We start from the raw sequence: 16,763 nt of genomic DNA, 5'->3' as shown, positions 1-16,763 counted from the left end.
AGATTAAGAGCTATTCAGTGGGATTTAAGGTCCAAGCTTACATTACACTCAATTTTTTACTGCATACTTTTGGTAAGTGCCGGAGTGAGAAGAGGTTTTAAAATAATTAGGGCATGCTTACTTTTACCGCATGCCTTTGGTAAGCGCAGGAGTGAGAAGAGGTTTTAAATTAATTAGCACCCCGGCGGCAATTCAAGGAAATACGGTAAATAGGGATTTGTACACATAGAAGTCAACTTAAAGTGCTCTCTTTGGGGATAGTAAAAGAGATCCATTTGGATTCAAGAACTTAATTCTTAACATTTCTTCACAAAAAAAGAAATCTTTAACATCAATATTCATGGAACATGTCCACAAAAAATCTAGCTGTCAACACTGAATATTACATTGTTGCATTTATTTTCACAGTTTATGAACTTACATTCATATTTTGTTGAAGTATTATTCAATAAATATATTTATAAAGGATTTTTGAATTGTTGCTATTTTCAGGATATTTAAAAAAAATCTCACATACCCCCTGGCATACCTTCAGGTACCCCCAGGGGTACGCATATCCCCATTTGAGAACCACAGCTATAAGGTATTGGAACGACCTGCTGGCTTAATGTTGTGTTCCTGATTGAGCGATGGTCAGAGTTCCCATTGTCTTGAACGTACCACGCGAAGGGGGCAAAAGTGTTTGTCGGTTGCGGAAATGAGGGACAAGGATAGACCAGAGTTGTTTGATTTATTAATTGATACTTTTATTAGTAGATTGCACAGTACAGTACATATTACGTACAATCGACCACTAAATGGTAACACCCCAATAAGTTTTTCAACTTGTTTAAGTCGGGTTAATCAATTCATGGTAAGCATGTGGAAGGAACGAGATAAATTGAGCTGTGTTAGCATAAGTCGCTCAATAAAAGTTGTGTGCATTTCTTCTGGACGCTAAAATATCAATAGTACATATAGCACGAATAACGTAATATTAGATAGTATTTTAGTTGTAAAACATTATTATTATTATTGTTATTTCTCTCTGGCACTCTCTTTCCTCTCCCTTATCTCTCCTGCTTGCTTCTTTGTTTTGTCGTCTTAACTTTCTTGTTGCCTCTTTTTGCACTGCTCTCCAAATCTAAACATTGAAACTGTTTAACTGGCCTCAACAAAATTGACAAGATCTTGGGTTTGGGGGAAACCTGCTGTCGTGACGAAGCGGTTGTTGCTGGACACACGACGGACTTTTGAGGAGAAGGAGGGCCTGGCGACCCTTTTCTGTCAAGGACGTGAAGATATCCATCTATTCGGAATTATGACAACAGGACATCTGCTGATTGGATTAAGCGTTGCTCTGGTTTGTCGACAAATTGGAAGTTGCTGGCAGTCTTCAAAGTACCCCAAAGCTGCCACAAATGATTGGAGGATGCGGGAAGAACTGTGGATTACATCGGACTGTCTACCCCGCAGTTTTGAGGACCAGTCATAGACAATTTAGAGTGAAAAGCAAATTTTATTTTCACCCGCATACAAAACATTCTAACTTGGATTGTTTCCCTGGCTTCGAGACTCTCCCGAAGGACGGTGTGGTGAAGACACAACAAACTCCCTTCTTGTCTCTCATGGACACACACCTGTTGTTGTTGACTTTGGACTAGCGACTGCACTACATCAAGGCCGCGGAACAGAGACACACTACCGGCTTACACACACACATCCACAAAAATTTACGCCACACATACACACCCCATCCCCCCAACCCAATGCCCTCGACGCATATCCCATAGGGGTGATGAATGGATGGTCAGCGTCTGAGAGCTGCGGCCTACCACCATGACCTTGAACTACCTTTCCTCTGTTGCTAGATATCTGGGACGGAGAGGCTTCGTGGTGTCCTGGCTGGGTGAGCAGGTGTCGGACACCTCAGTCACCTTGGACATATCCTCGCTCATCCACTCGGACTGGACACTGGCCGAGAGTGGAGTCGGCTCTCTTGGTTGCTTTGTTGGGTCTGCTCCTGTCTCTGGCCATGCTCCCTCCACCCCATCGGACGATGGCGCGGAACACCGCAGAGGCCACCACAGTGGATATGTTTCTTTTACTTTTTATTCATAGCTGTATGTAGAAGTGTCTGGTTGTATCTGCTGCTTTAATGTCTTTAATGTCCTCTGTGTTCTTTGATGTTTGATGTTTCTCTCTTACACACATGTAAGAGGGATGTGTACTATGGCTATGAGTTGTTTTTTTCCCTTGGCCTCAGTCTGCACCCCCTCTCCAGAGGCCCAGGCTTAGACCAATTTTTTTTATTTTATTTTAATCTTCAATTTTTTTCTCCCATTTTGGGATTGTGCTGAAAATTTTAATTTTCCTGAAGGAATTCTACTGACGGAATAAATGAAGTACTATCTAATCTAATCTAATCTAATCTCGAGATGTATGTTGTAATATGTATATGTGCTTTGCTAGGGAGTTTTTTTTTCCCACTCCAGACTGGGCCCCCTTTAGGAGCCCAGTCTGGATTGTATTTTTTTTTACTCATCCTTCCCCAGCGTTTACCTTTTTCCCATCTTTTACGGGGTGCCTTATGGCGACCCATCAGCGTTCTTGTTCTGTAACCCTGTACACTGTTTGTTTTTTCCAATCTTAAACAGGTTTGTGCTGAAAACAAAGTTTCGTTGTACTTGTGCAATGTCAATAAAGACCTGTCCTATCCTATCCTACATATTTGTTAACTATTCGAGGTGAAACGCTTGTATTGGGTTTGTCAACACCGCCCTCTAAAGGCAAAACGTGAGTATTGCCCTACATGTGCCGGACATGTTTGGCATCTCCATTTCCATTGGTCGTCCAAGCGATGACGTATTAGCGCCTGTCGACCAATCGGAAGTGGCTGTGGAATCTGGCGTCCGTGGGACAGAAGGATGACGACGACGGGATGCTACTGGAATGCTAAAATGAATTTCACACAGTGAGAGGGAAAAAATGCAGCGAAAGATGACCGTTTTCCACATTCCATGGCGTGAGTATGACCCCTCTTGCTTTTGACGTTTGATAATTGCTTCCAATAGATGGCAGTATTTACCACTTTAATGGTGGCCCAGCTTGGCAGGCTAATTCCTCAACAAGCAGAGTGCTGGTAATTTTGACACAACCATAAATATGTACATCATATCCAAACATATCATTTATTAATACTACATTCGTACATTTAATTTTTCATTTTACTTATTATAACACATTTTATCTCTATACTTTTATTTGTTAATTGCAATTATTTTCAAATAGTTATTTTTTTGTTTTACGTATTTCTGAATCATCACTTCTATTGAACATGTTGTGTATAATGTATATTAATTATAGTGTTTTTCCCAGACTTCCAAGTACAGGAATTATGACACAAAAATAATCAATCAATCAATCATCCATCCATCCATTTCCTACCGCGTATTCCCTTTTGGGGTCGCGGGGGGCGCTGGTGCCTATCTCAGCTACAATCGGGCGGAAGGCGGCGTACACCCTGGACAAGTCGCCATCTCGTCAATCAATTGATGTTTATTTATATAGCCCTAAATCATCAGTGTCTCAAAGGGCTGCACAAACATCAATGACATCCTCGGTAGAGCCCATATAAGGGCAAGGAAAACTCACCCCAGTGGGACGTCGGTGACCATACTTGCCAACCTTGAGACCTCCGATTTTGGGAGGTGGGGAATGGAGGGGCGTGGTTGGGGCATGGTTAAGAGGGGAGGAGTATATTTATATTATTCATATATTATATATAATATATTATATATATCATATTATTTATTATTATCATTGTTTATTGTGAGCGAACTGTGGTGCTGAATTTCCGCCAGGGATCAATAAAGTACATTCTATTCTATATTTACCGCTAGATTCACCAAGTCAAGTATTTCATATATATATATATATATATATATATATATATATATATATATATATATATATATATATATATATGTATATATATGTCTTGATTGGATTATCCAGAGAATAGTGCTCGATACCGTGGTAGAGCGCAATATGTAGGTGTGGGAAAAATCACAAGACTACTTCATCTCTTCAGAACTGTTTCATGAGGGGTTCCCTCAATCATCTCTTCAGAACTGTTTCATGAGGGGTTCCCTCAATCATCAGGAGATTTTTCCCACATCTCCTGATGATTGAGGGAACCCCTCATGAAACAGTTCTGTAGAGATGAAGTAGTCTTGTGATTTTTCCCACACCTACATATATGTATATATATATATATATATATATATATATATATAAATACTTAAATTTCAGTGTTAATTTATTTACACATTTACACACACATAACACTCATCTACTCATTGTTGAGTTAAGGGTTGAATTGTCCATCCTTGTTTTTCTAACCATAATGCATGTACAGTAGATGGCAGTATTGTCCCGTTTAAGAGTGTCACAAAATTGCTCTACGGTAGACGAAAACGTGACTGCTGTTGTAGTGTGTTGTTTTACCGTGCTGGGAGGACGTTAATGAAACTGCCTAACAATAAACCCACATAAGAAACTAAGAACTCGCCCTCGATCATTCTACAGTAATAACGTCATTAGGCAGACACGCTCTATATACATGTCACTCAGGTCCGCGTGGCCTCCAGCTCCGCCTGAATTTCAGGAGATTTTCGGGAGAAAATTTGTCCCGGGGGGTTTTCGGGAGAAGCGCTGAATTTCGGGAGTCTCCCGGAAAACCGAGAGGGTTAGCAAATATGTCAGCAACAGTGACAATGATGACTATGAGAAACCTTGGAGAGGACCCCCAGGGGACCGAAAGCAATGGATGTTGAGCGGTTTAAAGCGGGTTTTTCCAGGGTGTGAACCCGCCTTCCGCCCAAATCCAGCTGAGATAGACTCCAGCACCCCCTGCAACCTCGAAAGGGACAAGCGGTAATAAATGGATGGATAGATGGTAGGAAATGGATGGATGGATAGATGGAAACTGGTCCACCATACTGCATGTTGTAAATCCATAAGCACGTCCTGGATTTGCAATGATTTACACATTTCAGCTCATTTTCTCATAAAGTACAATTACATTTTATGAATTTTATCTTAATACAAGAAGGACAAAGTGTGCCCGTAGAACTAGGGAGTGTAATGTTTTGGGGTAAAAAAATGTGCTGAAAATTTTTTATTTACATCCAAATCGGGATTCTTATTTAAGCCGATACTAAATCCATTTATATTTTTCAAGAATCAATTTAAAAACAGAAAAAGCTTTAAAAAAAATAAACATTTAAAAAAAAAAAAAAAAAAAAAAAAAAAAAAAAAAAAATATATATATATATATATATATATATATATATATATATATATATATATATATATATATACACACACACATATATATATGTATATACACACATTAGGGCTGGACAAAATATTGATATACTCGATTTATCGCGGGTTTGTCTCTGTGCGGTATAGAAATCGACTATATCGTGATATTCGAGTTTACATTCTCAAGCAGTTGCTTTTAACTGCTGGCATTACATTACAGCAGCGTTTCTCAAAGTGTGGGGCGCGCCCCACTGGTGGGAAAGAGACATGACAGGTGGGGAGCGAGGAACGGGAGGAAATTTCACTTAAATTTTTTTCTTTTTAATTATATTCTTAAGATTTTTTTTTTACTATGCTTTCATTTTCTATACACACTGTAAATTACTTTGTGATTCTGTCTGTGAAATCCGCTATATAAATAAATGTAAATTACTTATTTTTCCTCTAGGCTTTAAATTTCTAGGTAGGAGCGAAAGTTTGACAGACATAGCAACAGTAACTAATGGGGGCGGGGTTAAGCGGAACAATCTTTCACACGGATGGGTAGCAGGTTAATGTGTGGACCACAATTACACAAAATGGATACATTTGTGACTCGCACCTCAAAGGTCGTCGAGGCAGAGCCAGCGCCTGCGGAGAAACAAAAATCTGACGGGTTTAATCAACCAAAAAGCCAACCGAAAAGAAAATATGATGAAGGGTATCTTGCTCTTGGATTCACGGCAACGGTGGTGGGGGCAGAGGAGAGACCCCTGTGTGTTCTGTGTCTAAAACCGCTAGCAGCAGACAGCATGAAATCCCAACAAATTAAAGAGACACCTCGAGACCACACACCCCAGTCATGTCAATAAGCCACTTGATTTATTTCAAAGAAAACTGGCAGAGTAGTTATTTTATTTATTATTGAACTTGATGTTATTTTATGTTATTGAGTTTGAATGTATACAACTTGAAGGTTACTTGATGTTCAATAAATTTGAAAATGTTAAACTTGGCATTAGCGTTCTGTTGGGGCGATGGGGGCAGGTGGGGCTTGAAAACTCCCCCTTGTCCAAAGTGGGGGATGACAAAAAAAGTTTTAGAACCACTGCGCCAGAGAATGAAGAGTGTTTGAAACTTCGCATGTCAACATCTCCATTCGGTGCCACACGCCCACACCATCAAAATGCCGAGGCAAACATTTTCAGATAAACACCATATGAAACAACAACAGAATTTAAAAACATCCGTGTAACTTACCACATAGCATCGGAGGAATACTATTTGATTTCCTATTATGCAGCTCATTTTTATTTGACATTTAAAATGTCTCCGACAATCTTGCACTTTCTGTTTTGGAAATGACATGAATGTTTGTGTCACTGCTTAATAACTGTTTAATAAATACACTTTTGGTCAATTGACTTAGTTGTGATTTCCCTCTCTGCATGAAAGTTTAAAATGAGCATATATTAATGCAGTATGAAGAAGATAGTTTTAATGTAGACACATAGAATCATCATACTGCTGTGATTATATGCATCAAGTGTTCATTCAAGGCTAAGGCAAATTATCGAGATATATATCGTATATCGCGATATGGCCTAAAAATATTGAGATATTAAAAAAAGGCCATATTGCCCAGCCCTAATATACATACATATATATATAAATTATTGGTATCGGGACAACCATAATATCTTCATGGTATAAATATATACTATCAGCATAATACAGTCATCACACAAGTTAAACATAAGAGTATATACATTGAATGATTTACATTATTTACAATATGGGGGTTGGGATGTGGAGGGCGTTAGGGCGGGCGGGTTAGGTTTTGTTGATATCGGCACTTCAGTCATCAACAATTGCATCGTCAGAGAAATGGACATTGAAACAGTGTAGGTCTGACTTGGTAGGATGTGTACAGCAAGTAGTGGACATAGAGAGATCAGAAAGCATAAGAACAAGTACTGTATTTCCTTGAATTGCCGCCGGGGCGCTAATTAATTTAAAACCGCTTCTCACTCCCGCACTTACCAAAGGTATGCAGTAAAAATTTGAGTGTGATGTAAGCTTGGACCTTAAATCCTACTGAATAGCTCTTAATCTTTTTCCATTTATGCGATTTCAAATTACCTGTATTGAAATCAGCCTCCTCCATTTTGAAAATGACGACAGGGGAAGTGTCACTCGTGACGTCACAAGTTTGACCAGGCGGTAATACTAAGCATGCGCTAATTATTTTGCGAAGCGAGTTTGACCCGGCAGTAATTCCAGGCAGGCGCATACTATATGCGCTGCGGCAATTCAAGGAAATACGGTATATTTGATTATTTACATTTGATTAATTACAATCCGGGGAGGTGAGATGTGGAGGAGGGAGGGTGTTAGTTTAGGGTTGAAGTTGCCTGGAGGTGTTCTTTTAGTGCGGTTTTGAAGGAGGTTAGAGATGCACTTTATTTTACACCTGTTGGGAGTGCATTCCACATTGATGTGGCATAGAAGGAGAAGGAGTTAAGACCTTTTTAGATCGGAATCTGGGTTAAACTTGGTTTGTGGAGCTCCCCCTGGTGTTGTGGTTATGGCGGTCATTTACATTTTGGAAGTAGTTTGACATGTATTTCGGTATCAGGGAAGTGTAGCGAATATTATAGATTTTTATAGACTAGGCTTAGTGCAAGTTGTTTTACTTGTTGACAAGTTGACATCCCTCACCATAAGGTTTTTGATTGATTGATTGATACTTTTATTAGTAGATTGCACAGTTCAGTACATATTCCGTACAATTGACCACTAAATGGTAACACCCGAATAAGTTTTTCAACTTGTTTAAGTCGGGGTCCACGTTAATCAATTCATGGTGAGGGATTTGTCTTGTGAATTGCATGTTTTATTTTGAAAAGCAACTCCTCTTTTTTCAGATCACTGGCTCTTCCTCTTGTGTCACCAGTCTGACGTCATCCCTGACCCCTGATTGTTTCCACCAGTTTCCCATTACCCTCATGTGTCATATAAGCCCATGCCTCCCGGTGTTCTGGGCCAGATTGTCTCGAGCTTTCGTGCCTGTCTTGCTTCCATGTTTATGTCCATGCCTTGCCTCGTCCCACGCTTTTTTTCTTGGATCCTGGATTCCCACGCTGTTATTTTGAGTTGGACTTTTTCTCCTCCTCAGAGTGAATTTTGTTATTTAGCTTTTGTTCAACCGAAGTGGTGAGTTATTTTTTTTTCGTACTAATCTTTTCTTCCTCAAATTTCTTGAGTTATTTTTCGTTTACCTTTATTATATTAGATTAAGAGTATAACTTTTCATAGTCATTGTTTTCTTCCTCCTGTTGGAGCGTTTTATGTTAATAAGTTTCATAGCAGATACGGCGCAAATGATAGTTTGTCTTTTTTTTGTATTTTCCTCCTTTTAGGTGTGATTTTTGGTTATTCCCTTTTTTGGAACCTTTTTCGCAGACCGTTTTTGTTATTTATAGATTTTGTATTACTCAGACTCTGGAGGTGAAAGAGCTGTCAAAATAAAAGCCCTACTAAGAATCCCTATTCTGCATCTGAGTTCATTCCTTAGTCTAAGCCTGACATTACTCTGTCCTCCACCCTGAGCCAGCCCACTTTGGAGAAGTGGGTAGGAATGTGGTGTGATCTGGGGTGGAGGTCTAGAAGTAACCTCACCAGCTTGTTGTTGGATGTTTGTAGTCTAGATTTGACGGTTTTGGAGGTGCTGGGGTATCAGGAGGTGCAAGTGTTATCGAAAAAGGGTTGAGTGAGAGTTCCCGCTAGAATCTTCATGGTGCTTTTGTTGACCAGAGAGGAGATTCTGTAGAGAAATCCTGTTCGTTGGTTGACCATTTTGATTACCTTGGTTGCCATTTTATCACAGTAAAGATTAGCCTTTAGAATGGAACCTAGATAAGTGACCTCATCTTTCCTGGTGATAACAATGTCCCCCACTTTAATAGTAAAGTCACTGACTTTCTTAAGGTTGATTTGGGACCCAAATAGGATGGATTCAGTTTTACCTAAGTGTATGGATAGCTTATTGTCAGCGAGCCAGGTGCAAATTCTACAGAGTTCGGCACTGAGCATGATACTAAACCTCCAGTTGCTCCTGAGGCTGCGTCATCAGCAGGTAAATGTGGTGAAATTGTCAAAGCGCTTTGAGTACCTTGAAGGTAGAAAAGCAGTAACATGTACTGCAGACGAGGGATTTTCAAAGTCTGACAAATAATATTTGTTATTGTTGTGTGTGGTCTGTCACACAGTGTCCATGATTTAAATGTTGCATTTCTTAAGCAGATCCAAAAGGTACAGTGCTTCCTTTTACAAGAAGTAACAGAAAATAAAGTCAGATGGCACTTCCTGAGTGGTAAGTAGTGTTTGGTCGTTGCACGTGACTGCTCCATTTTTTTCACTGTAACTTTTTGTATTTGTACATTTAGCTTGCCAGAAGTGAATGACATCATCTATTTTAATAAAACTGGTTACTTCCTTTTTCAAAAGTACATAATTAGTATGGATGGATATACTTTCTTAACTTCAAGTACTTTATGCTTTGGCAAATACTTCTGTTAGGATAACATTACCTGTAATACACATTGTATTATTAGGCAAAGGTGCCTGCTAGGGGTGTAACGGTACACAAAAATTTTGGTTCGGTATGTACCTCGGTTTAGAGGTCACGGTTCGGTTCATTGTCGGTACAGTAAGAAAACAACAAAATATACATTTTTGGGGTATTTATTTACCAAATTTGTAAACAATGGCATAACATACATATACACACAGGGTCCATTGCCAAAGTTAATGTGGTCAACATATATAAAATAAAAAATAAATAAGATAAGGCTCAGAATGGTTTTTAACAAAATCTTTCTCCATATAAAGTGCTTTTTTTGATTGATTGATTGAGTCTTTTATTAGTAGATTGCACAGTACAGTACATATCCCCCTCCCCCGCCTAACTAACTTGGCAGTAAGAGGATATATGGGCTTATTATTCTTCCACCATAGAAGTGGGTCAAAATCTAGTTTTTAATGCCATTCAGCAACTCCTGCCACCCCGAACGGGACAAGCTTTAGGAAATGGATGAATGGATGGTCTTAAATCTGCTGCTATAAAAACATTTGCTATTGCTTCAGCCCTGCCTGATTCGCCGAGGAGAGTCTGCTTGAATGAGGTGGTGCCGCTTCAAAGGAGTTAGCATGTTTGACGTGTTGGCAGAAGCGTACCCTACTGCTGCTGAACAATGCCGGCAAACCTCCGTCCTCCATTGTTGTATCGCACCGCGCAGCCAAAGTGTTCCCAAACGGGAGCGCTTAACGAGGCAGGAGGGTCTTCCAGCTCTGGCTTTTACATGTTGTCCTAGCCCGGTCGCTGCTAGCCTGCCGTGTGTTGTGCCTCGCTCTGCATTGTTTACACAACCTTCGGTGCGCTACCTAATATGGCCGTGTGGAAACTCGTTCGGTACACCTCCGAACCGAACCGAAACCCCCGTACCGAAATGGTTCAATACAAATACCTGTGCCTGCACATTAAACCCAATTGCATATTTAAGAAATACAACTTGAAATATATATTGAAACTACACTGTAAAAATCAATCAATCAATGTTTATTTATACATCCCTAAATCACAAGTGTCTCAAAGGGCTGCACAATCCACAGCGATATCCTCGGTTCAGATCCCACATCAGGGCAAGGAAAAACTCAACCAGAGAAACCTTGGAGAGGGCCGCAGATGTGGTGACAGTGTTTCCCACAGGTCAGGCATCTATTTGTGGTGGTGTGGTTTGATTTGGGGGGGGGTGTTGATGTGAAAATGTTTGCCTTGGTATTTTGTTGGTGTGGCACCAAACGGAGATGTTGACATGCAGAGTTTCACGCACTCCTCATTCTCTAGCAGGTGACTTTTCAAATGATGCTACATATTGGCAGTAATGATACTTTTTTTTAGCAACGCTTTTGTCCCACACTTGACAAATTACGGTTGTCTGTTTGACATATTCCCACTTCAAGCCAAACCACCGCCAGACGATAGACCCCCTGCTGTTTTTCTTGGGCATTAATTCTTCCTTCATTTGTTACCAGATTCTCACCTTCTTTCTCTCGTATTACCACTCGCACCACAGCTAACGTTACCCATGCCGCTACCTCTCTGCCCCGCGAGGGCATATACGAATGTGACATATGTGAGAAGGTGCGCTTGTTTTATTGAGAAGGAGAGACAAGAAAGAGTGAAAAAACGCCTGTACAGCGTAGTGTAATGCCAGCAGCTTAAAGCAACTGCGTGAGAACAAATACTCGAGTATCACGATATAGTCATTTTCTATATCGCACAGAGACAAACCCGCGATATATCGAGTATATTGATGTATCTACCTAGTTTCCCCTAGGGCAACAACGTTAATATATGTTTGATGAAACGTAATTATATGCATGAGTGTATGTAAGTTTATGTACTTGTGTATGTACAGTATGTGTATATGTATGTTTATACAGTGAATGTATATATATAGTATGTATATATGTATGTTTGTACAGTGAATGTGCGTGTAGATGTACGAACTTTGAGTGTGTAGGTATGTACTGTATTTGTGTATGTATGTGGGAGCGTAGGTACCTATGTGTGCGCGTATGTATGAATAATTGTGTTTATGAGAGTATATATATGTGTATTTGTATGTACAATATATTTTACTCCCAGTTTGTGCGGGAGCCACAGTACGGCCTCAGCCACCCAGTAAAAGATGATATTACAGACCTTCGATCCCTCTGTATCAAAAAGCGACATCAGTGTATGAAGGATATCACCACATGGGCTCAGGAACACTTCAGAAAACCACTGTCAGTAACAACAGTTGGTTGCTACATTTATAAGTGCAAGTTAAAACTCTACTATGCAAAGCCAAAGCCATGTATCAACAACACCAAGAAACGCTGCTGGCTTTGCTGGTTCTGAGCTCATTTAAGATGGACTGATGCAAAGTGGAAAAGTGTTCTGTGGTCTGACTAGTCCACATTTCAAATTGTTTTTGGAAACTGTGGACGTTGTGTCCTTCGGATTGTTAAGTTCAAAAGCCAGCATCTGTGATGGTATGAGAGTGTATTAGTGCCCAAGGCATGGGTAACTTACACATCTGTGAAGGTACCATTAATGTTGAAAAGTATATACAAGGGTTTGGAGCAACAAATGTTGCCATCCAAGCAATGTTATCATGGACGCCCCTGCTTATTTCAGCAAGACAATGCCAAGCCACGTGTTACAACAGCCTGGCTTCATAGTAAAATAGTGCGCGTACTAGGCTGGCCTGCCTGCAGTCCAGACCTGTCTCCCATTAAAAATGTGTGGCGCATTATGAAGCATAAAATACCACAACGGAGACCTGGACTGTTGAACAACTTAAGCTGTACATCAAGTAAGAATGGGAAAGAATTCCACTGGAAAAGCTTCAAAAATTGGTCTCTTCAGTTCCCAAAGGTTTACTGAGTGTTGTTAAAAGGAAAGGCCATGTAACTCATTGGTAAAAATGCCCCTGTACCAAATTATTTGCAATATGTTGCAGCCATTAAGTTCTAAATGAATGATTATTTGCAAAAAAGAAATACGTTTCTCAGTTCGAACATTAAATATCTTGTCATTGCAGTCTATTTAATTGAATATAAGTTAAAAAGGATTTGCAAATCATTGTACTCTGTTTTTATTTACGATTTACACAAAGTGCCAACTTCACTGGTCTTGGGTTGTGTATTACTAATGTTTTCAATGTAATATTACATTTAATTATTTAAACATTTACCTAACTATTGATTTAATAATTTCCTGAGGCAGCACAGCGAAATAGTGGATAGTACCTGTGCCTCACAATAAGAAGGTCCTGGGTTCGATCCCCAGGCTCGTGGTCTTTCTGTGTGGAGTTTGCATGTCCTCCCCGTGACTGCGTGGGTTCCCCCCGGGTACTCCGGCTTCCTCCCACCTCCAAAGACATGCACCTGGGGATAGGTTGATTGGCAACACTTAATTGGCCCTAGTGTGTGAATGTGAGTGTGAATGTTGTCTGTCTATCTGTGTTGGCCCTGCGATGAGATGGCGAATTGTCCAGGGTGTGCAGCTGAGATAGGCTCCAGCACCCCCTGCTATCCCAAAAGGGACAAGCGGTAGAAAATGGATTGATGGATGTCAAATTCAGCCATCAAAGTCAATGGTGCCACTCAAGTTCATGAAATAATTAAATAAACACTCTGGGAAAGCTTGCATGCTTTCATTGGAATCAATATTTTCAATTGAATGGCAGCAATCCGGTGTGTTTTTGTCACACAAGAGGGCAATTTAGTGGGTTGTGCCAGCCAGGAGAGCACTTTAACGCACATTTTTGACTCCCAAGAGGACACTTAAAGGCCTGCTGAAACCCACTACTACGGACCACGCAGTCTGATAGTTTATATATCAATGATGAAATATTAACATTGCAACACATGCCAATACGGCCTTTTTAGTTTACTAAATTACCATTTTAAATTTCCCGCGGAGTTTCTTGTTGAAAACGTCGCGGAATGAAGACACGATGATGACGTCTGTGACGTTATTGGTTGGAGGGGACATTTAACTCAGCACCACTTACGGCTAAAAGTCGTCTCTTTTCATTGCATAATTACACAGTAATTTGGACATCTGTGTTGCTGAATCTTTTGCAATTTGTGCAATTAATAATGGAGACTATAAAGTGAATTATATTCATATAGTGCTTTTCTCTAGTGACTCAAAGCACTTTACATAGTGATATCCAATATCTAAGTTACATTTAAACCAGTGTGGGTGGCACCGGGAGCAAGTGTCTTGCCCAAGGACACAACGGCAGTGACTAGGATGGCGGAAGCGGGAATCGAACCTGCAACCCTCAAGTTGCTGGCACGGCCGCTCTACCAACCGAGCTATACCGCCCCGAACAATAAAGAACATGCTGTTGGTGGAAAGCGGTGTATTGCGGATGTCTTTAGCACCGAAACACAACCGGTGTTTGTTTGTTGTGAAGCTTTAACACAGAGCGGTCAAGCGAACATGTTTCTCTACGTCAACCGGCATGTTTTTGGATGGGAAAATTGTGATATATATCTTACCGGAGACATCAGTGGCCGCGGGGGGCGCTGGCGCCTATCTCAGCTACAATCGGGCGGAAGGCGGGGTGTACCCGTGACCCCAAAAGGGAATAAGCGGTAAGAAATGGATGGATGGATGGACATCGGTGGATTATGCGTCCTCCTGCTGTATCTGTTAAAAAAGGCAGCTGTGAGCTTGGCTTCTCAGCTTCTCTCTGAGACACTGGCGTGTTCACCGCAGCCATCCGACTTTGAGGTATGTCTTTACAATCTCACTAAAACACTATTAAAACAATAAGCAGATGAGGGATGTTCCAGAATTATCCTAGTAAATGTGTCTAATTACATCTGAAATGCTCACACTGCCGCCGCCCGGATCCGTCGCTTTTTATTTTATTTATTATTATTTTTTTTTTGTAGTCCTTCACTATCAATATCCTCATCCACGAATGTTTCACCTTTGCTCAAATTAATAGGGAAATTGTCACTTTCTCGGTCCGAATTGCTCTTACTGCTGGTGGCTCACAGGATAAACAATGTGAGGATGTGAGGAGCCCTCACACCGGTGACGTCACGCGCACATCGTCTGTGACTTCCGGTAAAGGCATGGCTTTTTTATTAGCAACCAAAAATTGCAAACTTTATCGTCGATTTTCTCTACTAAATCCTTTCAGCAAAAATATGGCAATATCGCGAAATGATCAAGTATGACACATAGAATGGACCTGCTATCCCCGTTTGAATAAGAAAATCTCATTTCAGTAGGCATTTAAGCGAGTTATGGCTGTCGACTAGATCAGACCAATCTAAGTCTATGAGCATGAACAGATGAAGCCTGCTCGGATGAAAGACGAGTCGTCTTTTTAAAAAAAATAAAAACGTCCAGTTGTGATCGATTGAATGCCCTGAGATGACAATTAACTGGATGAATACAGTAAGTGGGCACTTTAATATGCATTCTGTCTCCTAAGTGGGAACACTCATTTTGCCTTCTAAGAGGGTACTTAAAGAGGAACTGCAATTTTTTGGGAATTTTTTATTTTTCAAAATCTTTATGAGACATGACGACGGACGGATGAAAAAAAAAAAGCATTCTAACTTGTAAATAAACGTTAATAAAAGTCTGCTTACAGCGGAGCCAATAGGAGCTCCACTATTCCACCCATAAAATCCAATAAATAACCATTCAAAAACTGCCAACAATACTCTATTTACATTTCGTTATTTGAATATTACCAATTATTAGTGATTTTGTTATTATAAGCGCTGATGCAGACAAACTATTGATAACGGAGACAAGATCACTCCCTTGTGTCCCTTTGTTTGCATTATCGAGTGGTCTGCTGCTTCCTTGCTTCCCTGCACTGGAAGTTTATTGTAGATCATAAATCATGTCTCTTACCAGACCAGAAGATGTCTGAGGAGGTATTCCGACAATTTGGTACACTTTGACACCCCTTTTCTTTGTGAGGATTTTGAAACATTCTTCACGTAAATGGGAATACATGAACATCCTAGGAGTCGGTATCCTAATGACAGCGGACTTTGTACGGTAAGTGAGGTTTTATCATGTTTGATAGCTCTCATAAAGTCGGCAATGAGTAATAATCAGTAGATATGTCCGATAATGGCTTTTTTGCCGATATCCAATATTCCGATTTTGTCCAACTCTTAACTACCGGTTCCTATATCACCCGATACCTTTATATACAGTCGTGGAATTAACACATTAGTCTGCCTAATTTTGTTGTGATGCCTCGCTGGATGCATTAAACAATGTAACAAGGTTTTCCAAAACAAATCAATTCAAGTTAGGGAAAAAATGCCAACATGGCACTGCCATATTTATTATTGAAGTCACAAAGTGCATTATTTTTTTTAACATGCAGCAGCTTGGAATTTGGGACATGCTCTCCCTGTGACCCACTACAACTATGGGAAGTAGTATACATTGACCTTCACAAAGTGCATTATTTTTTGTTTTTTTAAACATGCCTCAAAACAACAGCTACTAAAACAATGAAGGCACACAGCTTCAGTCCAGAGTATACTGGAGTCATAAAGTAAACAACAACATAGTCCTCCTTTAGTGCAAGACTGCCTGGTATACTGTATAACAGGAAATTATAAACTGGGCTCAATCTGCCCTGCTCTAACGTATTTGTATGAGTAACAAAAGTGTGATGCTGACTGGGAGACGCAAATGCTCTGTGCTGCTCCCTACGTCCGTGTACCACTCCGTACAGCAGCATTTTAAAAAGTCATACATTTTATTTTTTGAAACCGATAATTTCCGATATTACATTTTAAAGCAATTATCGGCCGATATTATTGGACATCTCTAATAATCAGTGATGAGGAACAAAAAAATG

The 16,763-nt window shown here is 40.1% G+C and overlaps 1 protein-coding gene across 1 annotated transcript in view; it reads left to right on the top strand.

Moving 5' to 3' along the window:
* Window positions 1-2,865: 2,865 nt before the first annotated feature.
* syk (spleen tyrosine kinase) overlaps window positions 2,866-16,763 on the top strand; it is an 89,904-nt gene continuing 76,006 nt past the window's right edge. The window contains exon 1 of the mRNA XM_061876840.1: window positions 2,866-3,004. The gene's annotated coding sequence lies outside the window, so the exon portion shown is untranslated. The remainder of the gene's footprint in view (window positions 3,005-16,763) is intronic.

This window comes from Nerophis ophidion, linkage group LG17 (genome assembly GCF_033978795.1).
Source record: "Nerophis ophidion isolate RoL-2023_Sa linkage group LG17, RoL_Noph_v1.0, whole genome shotgun sequence".
Lineage (NCBI taxonomy): Eukaryota > Metazoa > Chordata > Actinopteri > Syngnathiformes > Syngnathidae > Nerophis > Nerophis ophidion.
This window is presented reverse-complemented; position numbering and strand designations above follow the sequence as displayed.